The sequence below is a fragment of the Lissotriton vulgaris genome, chromosome 1_1 (assembly GCF_964263255.1).
Source record: "Lissotriton vulgaris chromosome 1_1, aLisVul1.2, whole genome shotgun sequence".
Taxonomy (NCBI): Eukaryota; Metazoa; Chordata; class Amphibia; order Caudata; family Salamandridae; genus Lissotriton; species Lissotriton vulgaris.
Genome location: NC_141685.1, coordinates 541,737,987 through 541,759,285, shown reverse-complemented (window position 1 = coordinate 541,759,285; position 21,299 = coordinate 541,737,987). Strand labels below are relative to the sequence as shown.

The 21,299-nt window shown below is 44.1% G+C and overlaps 1 protein-coding gene across 2 annotated transcripts in view; it reads right to left on the bottom strand.

The window, feature by feature from the left end:
• DIPK1A (divergent protein kinase domain 1A) overlaps positions 1-21,299 on the bottom strand; it is a 453,960-nt gene that overhangs the window by 321,982 nt on the left and 110,679 nt on the right. Inside the window, exon 2 of one of the 2 annotated variants that reach the window (XM_086953926.1) lies at positions 6,307-6,401. The exons of the other annotated variant lie outside the window; for it this stretch is intronic. The gene's annotated coding sequence lies outside the window, so the exon portion shown is untranslated. The remainder of the gene's footprint in view (positions 1-6,306; positions 6,402-21,299) is intronic. 2 annotated transcript variants of the gene reach the window in all.

Here is a 21,299-nt window from a genome sequence, read left to right as displayed (position 1 = left end):
TCTCTTTCATTTTTAATTTTCTTACCAAAAAATCACGAATTTGTGTGTATTTAAAGTAAGTATGTTCTGGTAATTTGTACAATAACCTTAATGTTTCAAACTCCAAAAAGCATGAGGAACCGTAAAGATCCCCAAGTTTCGATATACCTTGACTCTCCCATATTTTACCCCCGGAATCAGAAAAAATACTAGGTAAGCCTGGGTTGTTCCAAAGACTTAAGAGTGGGTGATAAAATGATAGCTTATTCTGATTCATAAGTATCCTCCAGATGTTAATTATGTCCTTTGCAGTCTTAAACCTCACTCTTTTGAAGTAATTTGGATCATTACTTCTAGCCAAAAACTGCAAGCATTCTGGCCCCAGCATAAATTGATGAAAAAAGTATGGGTTATTGGAATTAAATAAGCTCTGTATCCGCCCCAAAAATGATGCGATATAATACGATCGGAAATCTGGGAAATTAAGCCCTCCTTTTATAAACGGGAGTTTCAGAGAGGAAAGTGCTCTTCGGTTCTTTTTATAGCCCCAAATGAAGCTGCCCAGTATACCATCTAGTTTTCTGAAAAAGACTGTGTTTATTTTCAACGGTATACATCTAAATAAGTATAAAAATTTTGGCAAGATATTCATTTTAATAAGGTTGATTCTCCCAATAAGATTTAAAGGTACCTTATGCCATTTTTTAAGGAGGGCCTCAGTTTCTTTTAATAAAGCATCGTAGTTCAGTATATTAATTTCCCTTATATTGGATGCAGGCATTCTACTAAGAGGAACAGAAGGAAACACGCACCAACGGGGAAGAATGAAGAAGAGAAATACTGAAAACCAGTCATAGGGAGTGGATTAAAGCCTTGAGGTGGACTCAGGTTTACACAGCCTTGGCATTCTACTCTCTGACACTTAACAGAGCCGATCGGGCTTCTGAGCAGCACTTTGGGCAACTGCACTCATTGTTTTTCAAATTAAGCACTTCGAGCTTCGGCACATCAACACAAAGAGAACAGTTAGAAAAACCGCAAACAAGATCTTCTTTGAGGAAAACCAAGACAAAAAGACTTGTTCAAAAGCACACTTATCAGTTCCAATCCTGCTTGCTGCCACTGGACCTGGCTGTCCCATGGTACTGTGGGAACGTTCTGCTTGTGCTTGGTAAATGTCCAGATCGTTGAGATGCGTTTCTCGCTAGGTTGTTGCCTTGTTGGTAGCTTTCAGAGCGCTAACAATTCGATCAAGTGTTTCTGTGGCGTGGCTGACTATTTTGGCTCCTTTATAGCTAGTTCAACAAGCAGCAGCATCGCCATGAGGCCACCTTTCTCCTAGCAGCCAAAAAGGCCCAGGAGGATTCTGGAAGAGGTCAGGCAAGCTGGAAGGGTATGGGATGTCTAGTTGTTGTGTCTTACTATGTCTCTGTGTTGTGGATATATGCATTTTAGACCTTGGATATATTACTGTGCCATGTGTGATCATGTCTATATGTGTGCTTTTTCTGTGTACCCAAGTCTGTGTGTCTACTGTCTATGCACTTTTTACGTGGTATGCCTGTGCATTGTGTGTTTGTGTAAAATCATGGGCGTATTCCTGTGTCTGTGCAGTGTGAACAGTGTGCTGGGCCTGTGTCTGAATGTGTACTGTGTCTTTGCACAGTCTGTTTTACCATGTCTGGGTGTGTGTTGTGTCTGTGTGCCTATGTCTGTGTGTGTAAAGTGCCCACGTCTGTGCATGTATAGTGTATGTGATTGATATCTCTGCGAGCTTTGTATGTGTGCGTATCTACGTCTTTGAGCTGTTTCAGTGCGTTGTAGCTGCATGGTTATGTCTTTACCGCTCCGCTTTTAAAACAAATGCACTTTCTAATGATGCTTAGGTAAAAGGCACTGAAAAATACGTCATTTGAAGCAAATGTTCCCACAATTCTTTGAGACTAGATTTGCCCCTTGGCTACTCCTGTCTCTCATGACAATGCCACCAAAGGCGCCAACTGCATTGTGGGCCTTGGGCTCCCGCCTTTGAGGGAGCACCCAATGGGAAAGCAGTTTGGGGAGGAAAAGTTTCCCCGGGTTTTGACGCAAGGAATGTGTAGCTGTAGCAGGTCCTGCAGCTCAGGGGGCTGTAACCCATGAGACTGCAGAGCAGACTGCAGCACCTGGAGGACACCACCGGCCACCGTACCTTCAAAGTGTACGACCTTGAACCTTGTAGGACAAATCTTTGAAGGCCCTTAGCCAGATGACCGTGTAGGGTCTATGGCTCTAGCCCATAGAACAGGGTCCCAGTAGCCACTGTGATGAAAAGCCTTGAGTCCAAGAGTTAGATACCACCAGCGTCCCCAGGCATTTGAAGCCTCTTGGACACAAACCTTTGACGGAATGTATGAAGTTCTGTGGTTATACTGAATAAGCAGCTACCTATGTTATGCCATCTATTTCACAATTTCTTTATTAACCTTCCTGCTTTCTCAAATTTGCTTGAAAATGCACGATTTTTCTTTTTTTTTCTCAAAATTTTCTTGGGGGGTAACCACCCCAAACCCCCCTTTTGGGGTTCGGGCTGTCTCGCAGCGCTTGCTCACTACGGTGCTGTATGCAAATCACTTTATGCCCCACCACTTTCAAGTCTCACCCACCGCCCCTGTGCTCTGCTATAGGGCAGCAAGAGATCTCCAACGCTGAGAGCATGGCTTAGTAGTTTGGCATTCTGTAAGTAAAGAATACTCCACTCTGATTCCTAGCTTGTCAAGACCAGTGGACATCTGAGGCCCGTATAGGGAATACATTGCCAAGAAAAGATCCAATCAACACTCACAGACACCAACTGGTATTGTTCCTGAGGGGGTTGGCTAGACAAGAGTTTTGGTAAATATGTGTGTGTTAACGATCAACCTTCGATGGCTGCCGTTGGCGTTGTTGTGTTGCATACGACGTCTCCGTTCCTTTGGGTGACGCTGTCGTCTAATAATGCAAATCTCTGTTTTGGTTGCATTTGTCTTGTCATTGATATATGCCCGCAATGTGTAGTCCATTTACATCATTTGCTGCTATTGTGTACGCTTGGTTTGATGTGCATGTTCTTCTTACTGCTGCCGATATTATACTCTGCAATGTACTGACCATTTTATTCCTGTATGCAACCCTTGGGAAAAATAAAGTAAAAAAAAAAAAAAAAAAAAAGAATAAAGAAATCTAAAGAGGACTTTGCAATTTTGTATGATACCCTTCTAATCAGCAAAAGATCGAGGCTATAAGCACTCTTATTTTTTTAAAGAAACCACGCATACCCATGCATAGAAGGAAAACCCTCTATTGATTCTGAGACAACAATGACTCTTGATCCTTTAAAAAAAGAAAAGAACTATCTATCGCTGAATGGGCTGAGACGGAATCTTTCTTTTTTTTTTTAAAGTTTAAAGTTGAATTGGCTCTGTTACTAGTTAGGGTCTTTCCTGATCCATGAAGTCTTATAACGTGACTTTACTTCCAACACCACATACGAATCACCAAAACTGTGAACATTTTATACTCATATCTTTCAATAATTTAATTGCATAAATATAGATATTGTGGCAAGGAGGCTCAGAAAAGTAATCAAGAAGTCAATCATTAGCATACAGGATTTATTAACAGTTTTAATATTACATGAGAAAAATGGCCAACTGAATAAGCCTTGCCTCAGTCACTTTCTGAATTGGATCTAGATGCGGAGAAACAATTTGATAACACGAATAGCCTGTACCTTATCAAAACTCTAGGAATGTAAGAGATTTTTATTAATGGCTTAAAAGCTTTCCATGACTTCCTGGAGGATCGTGTTATGATGTAAAAGGACTTCAAACTGGACATATTTAGCTTTACAAGGGCAGTAATACTGGGTGCCCACTGCAAATGTATTGAGGGTGCTAAAACTGGTAATGCAGAATATACATTGATAATGTTTGCAGACAACATACTTCTTCTGAGTGAGCATTCAACATTAATGGCACAACAGCTGAATCACAAAAGGCTCATCTGTGGGGTATTATGATAGTCATTGGTTAATCTGGGTCGGGGATTGCAACTGGGGCCTACAGATGCTCACTCATGTTTCACAACGGCCACTTTGATACAGAACAACAGAAATCAAGGCAGAGAAGAAGAAAAAGAGGAAGGGAAAGAGAAAAATAGTTAGAAAAGGAGAAAGTAGAGATGAAAAATTACATTCAAGGCTGAAACAAAGGGGCAGGACGAGTCGGAAGGTGGGCGGAAGTAGCAGGAGGTGGAATCTAGACTACGCAGCCTGATATTGAGCAACTCCAGTGTTAGGCAGTGCTGGTCACCGACTTCTGAGAAATCTGCGACCACCGGCACTTGTTTTACAAATTAAGCAGTGATGATACTGCTCTCAGCTTGAGAGCACCGCTTGACCAATTGCCTTCGAGTTCATTTGTTTACCTTCACAAAAGAGCATAAACAGAAAGTTTACACAGAGGACCATATGCAAAAATATATTCTTGTGAGGACCATGCAGCTTCAAAGCTTTCTAAACTTTTAACATAACCCTGCAGTCATTCTCCTCACAGGACATATCTGTCATACAATCATGCTGTACAAATGAGTGCATGAAGAGATTGATTTAAGTAGTTAAGTGCAAACAGACAAAGGAAGAAAACAAAAATGATTAAATAGAAATTAATGGGAAGAAGAAGAATGAAAAATGAAAGAGGAACAAGGAAAAAAGTATCGGAGAAATAGAAAAATTAAAACAAAAAAGAAAAAAATAGAAAAAAAATAAAGGAGAAAGACAAAGGAAAAGATACAAATATATAGATGAAGATATAGACAAGGGTAAAAGAGGGGAGAAAGAGACAAAGGAATAAAGAAATAACAATAGGAGAAACAAAAAAAGAATGAAAGAAAAGAGACAAAGGTGAGAATGTCAGAAAGAAGGAAACAAAGACAGAGCAAGCCCAAAATAACAAAAGTAAGTAGATAAAGATGGTAAGTAAAAAGGAAAATAATTACAGAAAGATAACAAGAAGGAAGAACAAAGGGAGGCACAGAGAGAGAGAAAAGGAAAGTATGAAAGGAGAATAAAGGGAAGAAAAGGAGTGAAAGGATGAAGCAAGGGAACGCGAAAGAAGTAAGAAAGAATTAAGGAAGAAAAAGAAGTTTAAAGACAAAAGCAGGAAACTAAAAGCAGTGAAGGAAAACAGATGAAATGAGAAACAAAAAGTAGCAAGTGAAAGAAGGAAACAGTAGGAGAAATAAAGAAAAAGAGAAATTTAGATAGAACAAAAGGGAGACCCAAAGGAGAGAAAATGAGGCAACAAATATAGTACGAAAGAAAAAGAATGAAAATGGGAGACAGGGAGAAATTAAAAAAGAAATGAAAAACAAAGGAAGCAAGAAAGAAAGAGAAAGTCAGAAAAAGAAAGAAACAGACAATACAAAAATAAAGGAGAGATAAAAGGAAAGACACAGAAGGAAAGACTGAAAGAATTAGGAAAGTACCAAAGAAAGGAAAGCAAGAAGAATGAAAAAGAAAAATGGAGAAGGAAGGAGAGAAAGGTAGGAACAATGAAGAGGGAGGATAAACAATATGAGTAAAAGAGAGACCGAAAGAAAGAACAGAAAGAATGGAGAGAAAGAAAGTAGTGAAAGAAAGAACAAAAGAAGGAATACTTTTTTTAGACGTTGGTTGGGCTGAATGGCCTTGCAGTGTTAACTCCCAAGGCCTCAAAGAACTAAGACCAATATATTTAGAGTTCTACCTTAGCAGGTGGCCAGCTATACACTCACAAACTAGCTGACAGGCCATAATGAGTGAGCTATGTTGCGGCATCCTGCAAATTACTGGTAGCACATAAATAAACCTTTTGGAGACCTGTGATTTAGCCTCAACTTTTAAGTTAATTCCTGAACCTCTAATATTCTTTGATACTTTTGGCTCATTTTCGAGTTAATAAACATCCACAATGATGTCAGCTTTCAAAATGAGTAATAAAAGAGACTATGGTTCTTGGGGGAAACCAAGAAAATACCTCACCTTAGAACATTCATTTCTAGAGATCCAAGAAAAGCTTATAATTCTGTTTGTCAGCACAGAAGAAAGAACTGAAACTAGACTTCGTGAGATGGCATACATTTACTTTATGTTTATGCACATAAATGATTACCATAACTATTAACGGTTTACCTAGAATTTGATACATTTTTCAAAATGTCTCTGCATTACAATTAATAATGTGAATATGCAAATAAAAAATGTAAGGTCTCAATTTATCGGTTTTCCAAAGACACAATCCTCCATATCCTTAGGTAAATTAAACATACCTTTCAAAGCGAAGACTTTGCATTTTCCAATTTAGAAGACTATCACATGACATTTAAGTTTCTTCAGCTGCATCATTGGTTCCTATGTGTCATTTCTGAAATGCCAAAATGAGTCGAGATAGAAAGGTAAGTTATTAAACGCCTTCATATCTCTTCAGCAAACAGAAAAGGACACAGTTTACTTCTTTAGGTGAAGTAAAGGAACATACAAATTATCGGAATAAAGTCAAATGTTAGATAACAATTATAAATGCATATAGCAAACCATTATTTTACCAAGAACGTTGCTATTTATGTTTTGGACATTACTAGACACACGTAAATCAATTATAAAAATCTTGGAGTTAACTCTCTAAAGTTAGCTTTGATCCCATTAGGCACAATCCTTTCATAATATTTCATAACTGTCCAATGGGCCCCAATGGGCCAGGACACGTACATAAAGTACAGTGTGATCTCTATCAACCAGGTAGTCTGGAAGACATTTATCTTAACTTCAGATACGAACAACCGTAGTATTATGGAGTTATTGTTACTTTTAAACAAGGATGATTCTACAACTAATGATAAAAGGGTATACCTTTTTGAAAATAATGAAATAGGAATTGCTTGCTCTTACAGACATGGTTCACACTGTGGCATTTTCAAGCTTTTAGTTAATGACCATCTGCAAATAGTGACCATTAATAAGATTTGGAAAATGAACGTTATTGGCCTATAACAGAGAATGACTGGTCTGATTACTTCTATTTCAAAACGGAGTGTTCACCTTTCAATTGTTTTACTGCAACTAAAAATTCTCCTATGCCTCTTTTGGTCACAAACGAAAATGGTGAAACTTGGCTTACTGAAATAATGACTGCCAAAAACAGAGCTCTGAAATAGTAGAAATAATCTTTTTAATAAACAGTAGCTGTTGATTATGGGTTTGATGCATTTTAAGTAGTGGCAAAGCCAATAGGTCTGGCTTATAACAAAAAGTGTAAAAGACAAATGTTGACGGGAAGAATGCTAGCAAATAGTTTAAACCACTACCAATCTCTCTGGGTAGCATTCCAACTCATTGTTTTTGCACACTACGTTACTCTAGACAGAGGGCACTGGTTATGTAGAATAACTCATTGGCTAAATTGGAGGCCTAAGGGAGCCATGTGCAGCAATAAGCTGATTTAGTCTCTTTAATGTGGCCTGGAATATCTTAGTCGTTTGAGGATTGACCACTTTAGATTCTGCATCAGATTCTTTGCCTGCGTCATTCAAGGTGCCAGCTTAACAGTTTAAATTTAGCCAACTCTAATGAGAACCAATGCTTTTTAGGTCGAAGGCCTAAAAGGCTGCGCTTGCGCAGACTTAGGCCGGAGATTTAATGACTCTCAGTAGCGCAGAAGGTCCCGCCTCCCTGCCCTGTCTCTCCTTCATTGGCTGGCTTCCTAAACGGAGGCCAGCCATTGGAGGAGAGATCCGTCACTCCGATGTAGCCCCGTCCTTTTCGGATTTGGGGGCGTAATTTTTGCTGTTCTTTAGACAGTGACGTCATGCGTCACTCAAAACAGCAAAACCACGCCCCCAAATCCAAAAAAATCTCGGAGCTTTTTTCAGCCATTTTGAAGCTCGCTTCCCGACATCGGACGTCTCACGAGGTCTGCTTTCCGTGTCACGCCCTCCTCCCGCTGTCCGTGTATTTTTCCCGCCCCCTCCCGCTGCCTTTTGCCCCGCTTTCCGTGTCCTGCCCTCCTATGCTGGCTCCCTCCCCACCCCACTCCCTCTCCGCTGATAGCCGTCTCCAGGGCCTGGTAAATGTATTAACCCGCTTGTGTCCGCCATTTTTTCCCGTAAGCATGCTGGCTCCCTCCCACAGCTGCAGCGCACCTCCGTGAACTGTGCTTTGCAGAGCATGAATAAGTCATCATTGCCCCGGGGGACCTCGTGCCAGCAGGGCGCAGATCGGCAGCATGTTCATCTTTTCAGTGAGACACCAAGCCGATAGGGGCAGGTAAGTGTCCTTGAAAGAGGCGATTTTTTTCTAAACTGGGAAATGCTTATGCTTGTGGTCCGGTGCTCGTGTGCCTCTGTTGCCTTCCGTGTATTTTTCCCGCCCCCTCCCGCTGCCTTTTGCCCCGCTTTCCGTGTCTTGCCCTCCTATGCTAGCTCCCTCCCCACCCCACTCCCTCTCCGCTAATAGCCGTCTCCAGGGCCTGGTAAATGTATTAACCCGCTTGTGTCCGCCATTTTTTCCCGTGCGCATGCTGGCTCCCTCCCACAGCTGCAGCGCACCTCCGTGAACTGTGCTTTGCAGAGCATGAATAAGTCATCATTGCCCCGGGGGACCTCGTGCCAGCAGGGCGCGGATCGGCAGCATGTTCATCTTTTCAGTGAGACACCAAGCCGATAGGGGCAGGTAAGTGTCCTTGAAAGAGGCGATTTTTTTCTAAACTGGGAAATGCTTATGCTTGTGGTCCGGTGCTCGTGTGCCTCTGTTGTCTGCTTGTGGTCCGGTGCTCGTGTGCCTCTGTTGCCTGCTTGTGGTCCGGTGCTCGTGTGCCTCTGTTGCCTGCGGTCCGGTGCTCGTGTGCCTCTGTTGCCTGCTTGTGGTCCGGTGCTCGAGTGCCTCTGTTGCCTGCGGTCCGGTGCTCGTGTGCCTCTGTTGCCTGCTTGTGGTCCGGTGCTCGTGTGCCTCTGTTGCCTGCTTGTGGTCCGGTGCTCGAGTGCCTCTGTTGCCTGCTTGTGGTCCGGTGCTCGTGTGCCTCTGTTGCCTGCTTGTGGTCCGGTGCTCGTGTGCCTCTGTTGCCTGCTTGTGGTCCGGTGCTCGTGTGCCTCTGTTGCCTGCTTGTGGTCCGGTGCTCCTGTGCCTCTGTTGCCTGCTTGTGGTCCGGTGCTCGTGTGCCTCGGTTGCCTGCTTGTGGTCCGGTGCTCTCTGTTGCCTGCTTGTGGTCCGGTGCTCCTGTGCCTCTGTTGCCTGCTTGTGGTCCGGTGCTCCTGTGCCTCTGTTGCCTGCTTGTGGTCCGGTGCTCCCTTGTTGCTAAAAGTGCTGATGGAAAATCAATAACCCATTTCCCTGAAGTAACATGTTCGTAGTAAACGCAACTGTGACATCATATTTAACAAGCTCTTTAATCCAACCGGATCCTGAGGCCATTTTGCTCAAGGAAAGGCTACCCACATTTAAATACATTATTTTAAATAGTTTTTAGTGTGCAACATTTTTAAAGGAGCGATATGTTTTGTAGGATTTATTTATATGTTAAAAAGTCACCGCCAGGCTCTATGTTCTCCGGTCACCAGACTAGAAAAAAAAAAGGGGGACCATGAATGTGACCTTATGTAATGTAACTAATGCTCATGTAAACCTCTCCAATTAATTCGGGTTGAGTGTGCTGTATATAAAAGCGCAAAACAAATATATATCCTGCTTTGTATTTTAACACACTCTCATACCACTCTTTGTAGTGAGTAGCGCTTTTATGCTAGCCAGCTATGGGTAAAACAAGCATTGGCTGGGACTTAACCTTGTATTCTCTTAACACCTTGTCTGAAAAGCTTCCCCCACCCCCGCTCCTAGAATGCTAAGCCCTTTTTTCACTATTTGGTGTAGTTTACACATAGGTCTCTCTGCTAATGCAATAGGTAACACATATCCAAAATATTTCGCTAATGCCAACAGAAATTGCAATGCCATTTATTTAGGGTAAAAAAAAACCAATACCAATAGCTCTACCTATAATATTGCCGAGACCATTGCATTGTAAATGCTTGTTCCTGTAAGTGCTTCTGGTAGTAAGTGTCTGCTGCTCTGATAGGAAAAGAAGTACTGAAGGTAGCGCAAGACTAATAGTATGTGAAGGGTGTGTGAGTACTTCTGGTGGTGTTGTGGTTGTCAGTGCTGTTAATAATGCAAGACTTCTAGCATGCGAGGAGTAAGAGTGCTTCCAGTAGTCTGTGATTGGCACTCGGTAAGGGGTGTGTCGGTATTAAGATACTCTGCTTTTCCACCATAAGAATTTTAACAGTTCCCCATGTGTTTTCCTTGAGGGCATGATTGAAGACACACTGTATACATATTTAATCAAGCATATGCCTAATTGTAAACACAACCCTGCAGCAACCCTTGTTCTCTTCCTCTGATTGGGAGCCTATATAGTCTACTTTTCTTAATGAAGCTGCCCAAAGATTGGCAAAGATTGGCAGCTCAGGCATTTGTTCATTTAATGCAACATGGACCACCCACTAGCCCACGCCCCATGCTCACGAATCTTTAGTGTTGGATGCAGCAGCCATCTTAGGGAATTGACATCCCATCATGCTCGGTTTCTGCTGGCACATGTGGTGAGATGTGCCTTTGTTCGTTTGTCAAGACCAAAAATGTCAGGGGCGGGGCAGTGGGTGTGTGGTGAGAAACGTGCTCGGTGCTCTTATAAGCATGATACACACGTGATAATAGGTGACCAAGAATGTGCATAAAAAACAATAACAACAAAACACACTTCATGAATTTACAAGTAGAAGAAGGTAGTAATAGTCAACGTTTCGATTTTCTAGAAGGGTATAGGGATCATCATCAGGGCTCTCAAATTAAATGAGCAAAACAAGATGGACAAGGACTAAAAAAAAACAATAGAAACCCATAATTAGAAAAGGTAGAGAGCACAAAAAGAAAGAAAATCAGTATGCCTTTCAATTACAGACAAGCAAGGTTACTTACAGACCAAGGATTGGGATACAGTCCCTGTAAGAGATTAGGAGGGCCCCACCTTAAAAGTAAGGCAAATGTTAAGAGTTGGTTGGCACGGCTAGAAGAAAGGGCGAGAGGATGTGGCATAATAGCCAGAGCTGCCAACTTTGGTGATGGGGAACCAGGGTTCCAGTCCTGGCATCTGCTCCACATCCTATGATTCTGGGCAAATCACGTAATCTCCACGCGCCTACCAAAAATGAATGTTCATGAAAAGCGCTCCAAGACCTTCGGGTTGAATTCCTGCCATATAAAACTGAAACAAAAAAAAGTAATAATGGAATTGTGGGCACTAAGAGAGAGACAATAAAATAGTGAGAAATACCCAAAGGACGGCATCTCACAATGGATAGGGGAATGATGCTCAAGTGGAAGTAGCAATGTGTCCCAAAGTAGTAACAAGCATTGAAAATGCAATAGGTCTTGCCTTTTATTAAGTTACAGCCATTTGGTTTGCTAATGGTATTGTATAGCAAAGCAAATGGCTTTAACTTCATTAAAGGCAAGAACTATTGCATGTTTTATGCATATTAATATGTATATATAAGAATTTTTATATATGGGCATACATATTTATATATATATGTATATATGTGCATATGTATGTGTAAAGATAAATATATATATATATATATATATATATATATATATATATATATATATATATATATATTCTCTCCACAACACCACCAAGTAAGGATAGCACTCGGACACCCGGATTGCCTTGCAAGTGATAATTTATTGGGCAGGTAAAAAAACGACGCGTTTCGCCATTACTGCTTGTTCACACTCGTGAACAAGCCGTAATGGCGAAACGCGTCGTTTTTTTACCTGCCGAATAAATTATCACTTGCAAGGCAATCCGGGTGTCCGAGTGCTATCCTTACTTGGTGGTGTTGTGGAGAGAATTTACTGGGGTACCGGCTACCCAACTCAGACCGCCCTGAGACAGCGATCGATCTTTATGCCGGTGTTGGTGGAGGAATATATATATATATATATACATATACAGACAGCGGCATGTTTTATACATATATATTTTGATATATATGCTTATATATGTATATATTTGCATATATGAGTAAACATGTGTGCATACATGCATATGTATGCATTTATATGTATATGTATGCATGCATTTATTTTTGCATTTATATAGAAATGCAGATGTATATATGCTTATATATGTATATCTATGTATACATATAGAAATATACCTAAATAAATGCTATAAACGCAGTGCAGAAGATATACTACTCCTGAATCACTGGGGGAATAAGGGGCAGCAGAGTCAACTGCCACTACGCCTAGCTGAAAACTGGCAGAAGTTGGCTGTTTTAATTGACTGGGTTATTTTAAGTGGGAGTGTGCCAGCCTGCTCTCAGTTTCTTGAATAGTCCTGGTGGTCGAGCAGGCTGCTCTTAATCCCTTGGTGGTAGAGTGTGGCTGGGACCTGCCTCTTGTCCTCGGTTGGTTGCAGTACCAGTCTGCTTATAGTTTCATGCATTCTTGTGTCCCTGAGTGCTAGTGGGCAGGAGAGGGCCTAGTGGCAATCCTGTGGGTGCTGTATGAGCGTGTGGGGGCGATGGCAGTGCTAGACAATGGGTGATGGTGGAGGTAGGCTGTGCCAAAGACCGTGGGGCACATGTTGCTCGTGCACCTGGGTGCTAACGGAGAGTGACGACAGACTGCATTGACGAGAGAGGATCAGACTGTTCTGAAGCCCATGGATGTGAGGGGGTGGTTGGAACTGCTGAATACACTCAAGTACCTAAGTTCTAATGTATAAGGGGTACAGACTGCACTCAAGGTCCTCGGGGCTAGTGGAAAGTTGCCTGTGACTGCACACAATTCCTAGGGTGCTTGTGCATGATGGATCCGAACTGTGCTAAAGCTGAAGTGGCTATAGTCAGTGCCACTGGAATTGCGTGATTGTGCAGCTGCAGCGATTTACGCATGGTCCTGGGTGCTAGTGTTCTGCTGACCAAGGGCACTAGTGGGCAGTGGGGCTGGGTGCTAATGACTGATGGGCCTAGACTTTGCTTTAAGGCGAGGATGCTAGACGGTGGTGGGGCTGGGTACTGGTGGATGGGTGTGCCCGCCTGCAACCCCTTGGGTCTACATGGTCAGCAGAGGGTGACTGCTAACTCCCTTGGCACCACTTTTGGGTATTGGGGTCAAACCTGCAGCCCCCTGGCGAGTGAAGGACAAATGAACGTTAAGACCTTAGCTCATGGCCAGGAAACCCCATTTGTAAGAAGCCACCCATGCCATATTTTTAATGAGTGGTTGTCATGCTACCACCGGCCAGCCTGTCACACAAGCTCAGACACCGCTGTTCAAAATCTCAGTTTAAGCCAGGCCCTAAACCCCATGGCTCCTGCCCTCTCCGAAACCGAACTGCGAGAGAATGGATCCTGTACAGAACGGGGGGAGGGAGTTGTGTATCTGAACATAATATACGCATCCTATAGTGCGTTTCCTCTCCACTTAGGGGCTTAACATATTAGCCTGTTAATTTAGAGCTCTTGTAATGTTCATGCTTTGCACGATTTGACGCATGCTGATAGTGTAGCGAAGTGGGCCCAGGCCCGCCCCCTGCGATGCAGGGCACATGGTAATGACCTGACAGTATCAGCTCCGCTTTTAAAGACTTGGAGGCGGGTTCAATGACTACAACGGAGACCGAAAACAGGAAAATTATACTATACACAGCGCCAAGAAGTCACACTAATGGCAAGCTCCATGTTAAACGAATGCCGAAAGTGCAGCATAACAACATATGTAATTATTCCATATTTATTCTACGATTTCGAGATTTCCCAAGCGCACCCCCACTGAAATGTCTCCAGCTCAACAAATGGTATAGCAAGGGAGCCTTGAGAAAGCAGAATTGGTCTCCATCAGCTGTCTTGGTACTGAATATACCAGTGACCACTGTGTCTCCGTTTCACTGCACCTGCTGCACTATTGAAGCATTGATCATGCTGTTAATTGGATCCCTGTTTTAACCTTTCGGTGCAGCCATTCGTACCTTTCATTTCAATCCTTCAAACTCTGGGGAGGGTATTCTCTCCCAGTTCATGAAGACTCAGGGCTATCCATGTGAGCCGTGTTTAGGTTGACTGCATTTACAAACGCGCATCTGGTTCCTCTGTGTTTTTTTGTATACACTTTTGTTAACAAGAAACTAAGGAGAGTGTGATGAACGTTTAGAAGTAGGAGCCTCACAATTGTAGTTGGCAGGGCATCCTCATTCTTCTATGCCTGTCTGTTTATTTTTTCCTATCCTCTTCCCCTCCAGCCCCCATAAGCTCACAAGCGTCCTCTGACAGATGTTATGTTATGTTATGTTACAGGAGTTTGTAGAGCGCCTGGTTACACTGACCCAGTGTGTCCCCGCGCTAGGTATCAGAGCAGAAAAAAACTAAGTCCACGGACAGTACAACACAGATTAAGGGCCATATGTATCATAGTTCCGTTTTGCGATTCCTAAATAGCGATTTTTAAGGAATCGCTATTTAGGAATCGCAAAATGGTATGTATGAAGAAATTCGCTTTTAATTAGCGATTCCTTAATCTTCCTTAATTGCGAATTCGCATTTTGCGAATTCGCAATTAAGGAATAATTTCCAATGCATTCCTATGGGCCAAGAGGCCCATAGGAATGATTTCCAAATAATTCTCAAATTGCGAATTCGCAATTTGCTAATCGCAATTTGAGAATTATTGCAAGGGTGCAGGGGTGTCTCAAGGATACTCTGCTGCACCCCTGTAAATTACATGTGTGTGCATATGGCGCACATACATGCCCTATGGGCATGTATGTGCGTCACATGCCACAATCAAAAATACAAATTAGTGTATTTTGAACAGAAATCGCAATTTACCACCAACTGGAAGTTGGTGGTAAATTGCGATTTCTTAAGCTGAATTCGCAACAGTAAAATGCTTCATACATAGCATTTAAGGAATCGCAAAATTGCGATTCCATAAATGGTATGGCAAATTAAGGAATCGCAAGTATTTGCGATTCCTTAAGACGCGATTGTTAGATACATTGCAATTTATGCTAATTAGTCTTTTGCGATTCGCAAAGGCCGAAATTCGGCGAATTTCGGCCTTTGCGAATCAAAAAAGGCTTGATACATATGGCCCCATGTCTTTGGGAATAGGTGAGTCTTCAGACCCTTCCGGAAGAGAGTTTCGGATTCCTCCAAGCGGAGGCTTTGAGGGAGGGTGTTCCATATTTTAGCCGCCGTGTGGCGGAAAGAGCGGCCACCCATCCTGGACCTCTTGATCCTAGGGACACATACAAACCCATTTCCACTGGATCTTAGCTTCCTGATTGGGTCATATATGCATAGTAGATCATGCAAATAAGCAGGACCCTTCTTTCGCAGGATACGATGGCTCACACACATGGCTTTAAATTTCACTCTTTCCCTAATAGGGAGCCAGTGCAGACAGGACAAAGCTGCCTTTGCTGATGATCTTTTGGGCCACATCAGGACAAGCCTTGCTGCCGCATTCTGAACGCCCTGCAATCTACGCATACACCTCTCGCTGGCACCTAGGTACAATAGATTGCAGTAGTCCAGATGCGAAGTTACCAGTGCCTGTACCATAATCCTTCTGGCGGTCGTAGGGAGGATATCCAAGGTTTTCCATAAATTACGCATGATGCCAAAACAGGCACCTGCTACCCTTTGGGTATGGTAGTTAAACGACAATTGATTGTCAACCCAAACTCCCAGATTTTTAGCATGTTCACATGGTGTAGGAGTGGGACCCAACACCTGGGGCCACCAGGTAGAAGACCAGACAGAAGGGGCCCTCCCAAACAAAAAAACCTCTGTCTTAGAGCCGTTAAGCCTCAGACAGTTGCTCGTCATCCAGCACGCCAGATTTTCTAGGCAAAGTCTGAAGTTGCGGTCGGCATCAGGTTGGGCTTGGGTCAGTGAGACCACCAATTGGGTGTTGTCAGCGTAGGACAGAGTCCTAATCCCATATTTGTAAGCAAAGTCCGCAAGGGGGGCCATATAAAGATTGAAAAGAGTCGGGCTCAGAGTCGAGCCCTGAGGCACCCCCTGCCTCATCTTGATGTTTCTGGAGTAGAACTTCCCCTGCATGACCTGGATAGAGCGCTCAGTTAAGAAGGATTCCAATCACTTGAGCGCTCTGTCCTTAACACCCGCATTCCTCAAAGCCTGAAGGAGTGTGTGGTGAGCAACCGTGTCAAACGCGGCGCTTAAATCCAACAGGATAAGCGCCGCAGTTTGTCAATCATCCACATTTCTCCGTATGGTTTCAATGGAGTATAGCAATGCCGACTCAGTAGAGTGGAGAGTGCGGAAACCAGACTGAGAGGGGTGTAAGAGGTTGTTTCTCTCTATATACTCAGTTAATTGAGTGTTTACAATTTTTTCCGCCACTTTAGAAAAATAAGGCAGCAAGGAGATAGTTCTAAGGTTGTCTAGTTTTTCTGCACTAATATGGGGTTTTTCTGTAATGGAAGTACCACTGCTTCTTTCCACCTGGTAGGGACCACTCCTGGCCTAAAGGACAGGTCCACGAGGTGACTAATATGAGGCTCTAGGAAGTCCAGGCTGCCTTCAAGCACCTTCGGGGTTCCAGGGTCTTAAGGAGACCAAGATTTAATGGTCCCAGCTATCTGTTTAATAATGTCCGGCTTGGGCACCAAGAATTCATGAAGTTGTTGAGAGATAGCATAATTCACGGCATCTTCCGTTATCCCTGGGTTATCACGTGCTGAGACAGGGAAGGAGGCATAAATTTGCTCCATCTTAGCAGTGAAGTAGTCCGCAATCAAGTTGCAGGATTTCTCAGAGCCTGTAATCGGAGCTGCAATAGAAGACAGGGAGGTGATTTCATCCTGAATCTTAAACAGCTCTTTGGTAGAGTTTTCAGCTCGCTCAATCCTCTCCTGGAAGTAGGTGGATTTCGCTTTCCTGATCAGTGAGTGATATTCCATAATAAGGTTCTTATACTCCTCCTTGACAGTAGCCGAGAAGTCCTTCCTCCAGCGACTTTCAAGACGCTTGCACTTGGTTTTCATTTCCCAAAGTTCTGTCCCAAACCACGGGGCCGATTTAGCTGTCCTTCTGGGCATCCTATTAGTCCAAGGTGCTGTGTGGTCCAGGGCTGCCATAATGCGCTCATCTAGAGCTGCACAGACTTGGTCAACCTCCTGTCCATCCGGTGGACCCGCCTGACAAAGGGCTACATTGAATGCCTCCTGAGAGAAACCGGTACAAAACGGGGTGGTGATGGACGGCAGGCATGGCTTGCCAGTTCGGGCTGGACTGTTCCCATGAGGCACAGGGTCAGACTGATTTGCATATAGCCATGTTTGAACTGGGGTGGCGGAGTGGGCTACAGAACGGTGATGGATTAAACCCAGATCCTTTGACTGGGTGTGAGTGTTTGATGGGTTCAGGTGCTCCGTCCATTACCACCCCCTTTTGTACCGCTTTTGGCCGCCATAAGTGTGGCAGGGTATGCTCAGACGTGAGTCCCTTGCTCACTTTGCCACTGGATTTAAGCAAGCCGGCTGAAGACGGCTGGAATGCCAGAAACCGGTCCTCGGAAGCTAGTTTCCGGCCCAGGGAAGGCATGGCTTGGCAGTTCGGGCTGGACTGTTCCCATGAGGCACAGGGTCAGACTGATTTGCATATAGCCATGTCTGAACTGGGGTGGCGGCGTGGGCTAAAGAACGGTGATGGATTAAACCCAGATCCTTTGACTGGGTGTGAGTGTTTGATTGCTTCAGGTGCTCCGTCCATTAACACCCCCTTCTGTACCGCTCCTGAGAGAAACCAGCCCACCTCCTACATCGCTGCTCATTTCTGATTTCCTTCGTTTGTTTAGGTCCTGAGGTTTGAATCATAAAAGGTATCACAAAGTGATCAGACCATGGAACAGGGCATGGAGGTCTAGCTTTTACAGCGTCCCAGTTGGTAAAAATGGGATCCAATAAGTGTCCCTGTTTATGGGTAGGGCGGTCTGATAGAAGTGAGAGTTGTAGAGTGTTTAATTCCATACGCAACTCCTGTGCCCCCTGGTTAAGGGCGTCTTCAAAATGTACATTAAGGTCACCCAGTACAAGCAGTTTATCGTATTTTAGTGCAGGTTGGACTAGATATTCAATGAGGTTCTGAGAGAACCCCTTATCAGGTCCCGGGGGACGATAGAGTAGCAGGCCTCTAATGACATAGTTATTTGCCAGTCGGATAGTAAAAGAACCTGCTTCACTACCCCCTATAACCACTGATTACAGGGAGCACTGTAGGAGGTGTTTACAAATAATAGCAAGACCTCCTCCTCTACCCGTAGGTCTGTCTATTCTAGTAATCCCGAAACCTTCAGGAACAGCTTCCAGTATATCAGGGGCCGAGTCCTCATTAAGCCAGGTCTCGGTGACAAATAGAACATCTGTTTGTTCTTCCATTAAGAGATCGTGCAGTTCGATCTTATGTTTCCCCATAGACCTACAATTAATTAAAGATAGGGATAGCTGGGAGTGATTGCCACTTTTTTCAGTAAGTTTTCCGGCATTAAAGGCACAAGATGTACATTGCCGGTCTTGAGTGTTGGGATTTATGCTATGCATGCAGTTCCTACTCATAGTAGGGCATAATAGACGTAAGGATAGCAAGCTGTATTTCATCCCTGATGAGAAATTGCCAGGGGGTCTGGCCCCAGGCCCCGGTCCGCCACGGACGGGCGCAGACGGGCTTGCCAGCGGCGCAGCCGCTGCGCGGCCGCAGAGGCAATGGATAATAAAGAATCTCCTCTGCCGGCCACTAGACCGCTGCCCCCTCCGGAAGTTCTACGCTAAAACCGGAACTACCTGTCTCTTGTCTACCCCGCCCTCCGCGCAACGGTGAAACCGCGTCGGACCAGGGCGGGGAGACCAGTGATTGAGAGCAGGCAGATTCCGAACAAGGAAGTATGCGGCAGCAGCAGATGTGTTACAGCCTGTGGTTTATTATCCCCCAAAGAGCCCGGTGCTTTGAATTTAGGAAGCCCATCAAAAGAGACCAGTCCCAAGGCCCCCGCCCTCCCAGAACACAAGCAACGCGCCGAACGGAATGAGGCGTCCACGCTGCCAGCTGGCGGGCCATCGCCCAGCCTGACTGCGCCCACGGAATGCAAGTCCCGGGGGCTCTCGGTGTCACAAGTAGGTGCGTTCTCCCGCCGAGTGCTGTGTGATGGCTGCTTCGAGCGTGGCCTCGGCGCCTTCTGGAAATTACATTAAGTCCCAGGCCAAGTCCTGGTGCGATTGGTTGGGTCGTGCCACGAATCCATACATACGTCGCAGAGAGGCTGTCGGCTTCCACCGTGTCTACTAATGCTCCAGTGTAAAAACTCCTGCCGCAGCGTGTACCAACTGGCCGTACACAAGCTGGGCCTGGTGAGGCTGGCTGTCATCGCCTGCAGGGCCAGTCTCAAGCGTGATAGTCCCTGAGGTGTGTTGAAAAGGACAGGGTGCTCCGCAAGCTTCGTGCTTTCCGTTTTTGCGCTTGACACCCCAGTGGTACTCAAAAACTACTTGGCGCACATTTGTCACGTCTCAGTCATGTGATCTCAGGCGAGTACCTGTTGCCGAATAGCTCCGGTCTCTGGGCGCATCGGTAAAAGAGAAAAGTGTACGTCACGAACACCTCTTTTCCAATGGCCGGCCACCGTTTAGCCTAAAACGTGACGCCAGCCAATGGGAAAGAGGGGCGGGGCTTACAGCCCGATAGTGAAGCTCACCTAAAATCTTAAAATCTCTCCAGCGAGACTGCGCATGCGCAGCCTATGCAGGCCGAGACCTAAAAAACCAGGCCCGGGCTTAGAATTATCTGGAAGATAGAAATTACCTGACTAGTACCAAAGCTGGCATAACATTATTGAGAAAAAAATATAGAGTCCAACCTGGCTGTGGGGGTCAATAGGGCCATTGATGCTGGTGCCACATGGTGGTGCACAACAGTGAGCGAGTCTCCAGAGGAGTACTGCCTGGTTCGGCAGCATAATCAGCTTCTGTAAAAACTGTGGGCCCCTCCACATATTCTTTTACAAATTAAACACTGCCTAGCAGACAGCACATGTCTAGCCAAATGTTAATATAACTTTCAAGGTGAGAGGCCAAGAGGATCAATTGAATCTGATATAAACTTCCTGAAGTTAAATGAAATTTGGTGCTGATGATATATTGCTGATATGTCTCATTCTTAAACTTCTGTACCTTCCCTCGCTCACCGAATTTCTAAAATGTTATATTTTTCATGAGTTCTACAAGTAATGCCTAGAATAATGTGTTTGTGTCATGATTACTGTATTGGAGGAATTGGTAACTATTTGATTGACACACGTCATAGGCTCTTAATTTTAATCCCTAATTTTTATGGAGCTAGAACTTGGTAAAGTAGTTAAGATACACTCAAAGTATGTATCACAATTCTAGAGATTAAATCAGACTTTTATGGCATTAATGTTGTTCTCTGATATGTAAAACTTCCACAACAAATGGCATTTTTAAAACGGTGGAAAAAGACAACAAGAGACAGAACAGCCATATTAAATCACACAAATTAATCATCATTAAGCACCATACCGAGGCAGATCAACACAATCTAGCATTAATATAGCCTGTTTAACAAAATATAATTACCCTCCTCAAATAGATCTGAAGTGAGGGACATATTACAAGTCATCCCAGAGCTGTGCATTACTAGGTGATAGGATATTACTAGTGTAATTTGTAAAGTCTAGTGAAACACACAGGCCTCAACGGAGTAAAATTACTTCGAGTTCATATTATTTGGAGCCTTCACAATTAACCGTGGTGAGACGATCAGTGTGATGGGGTATGACGTAATTAGAAAAGATACAGACCCATGCAATTGGTCTGACCACAACGCTATCACCTTCCTTCTGCCGGCCACCCACAAGACATGGGCACCACAACCCGTGTTTCCCAAACGCTGGGTTAGAGACACCAAGAACCTTGATCTCGGGAACCTGGCTGCTCGCTGTGAGACTGACTTTCACACACCCCTGATATCACCAAGGTCAACAACCTCACTGACCATTATTCCATGACTATATCCAACACTCTTAAAGATCTTGCTCCCCTAAAACTAAAAAGAACCCAAATCAAAGACAGGAACCCCTGGTTTAACGGATCCCTCAACAATGAGAGGAGATCCCTCCGGCAGACAGAACGAAACTGGAAACAGCGCCCGTCAGCAGC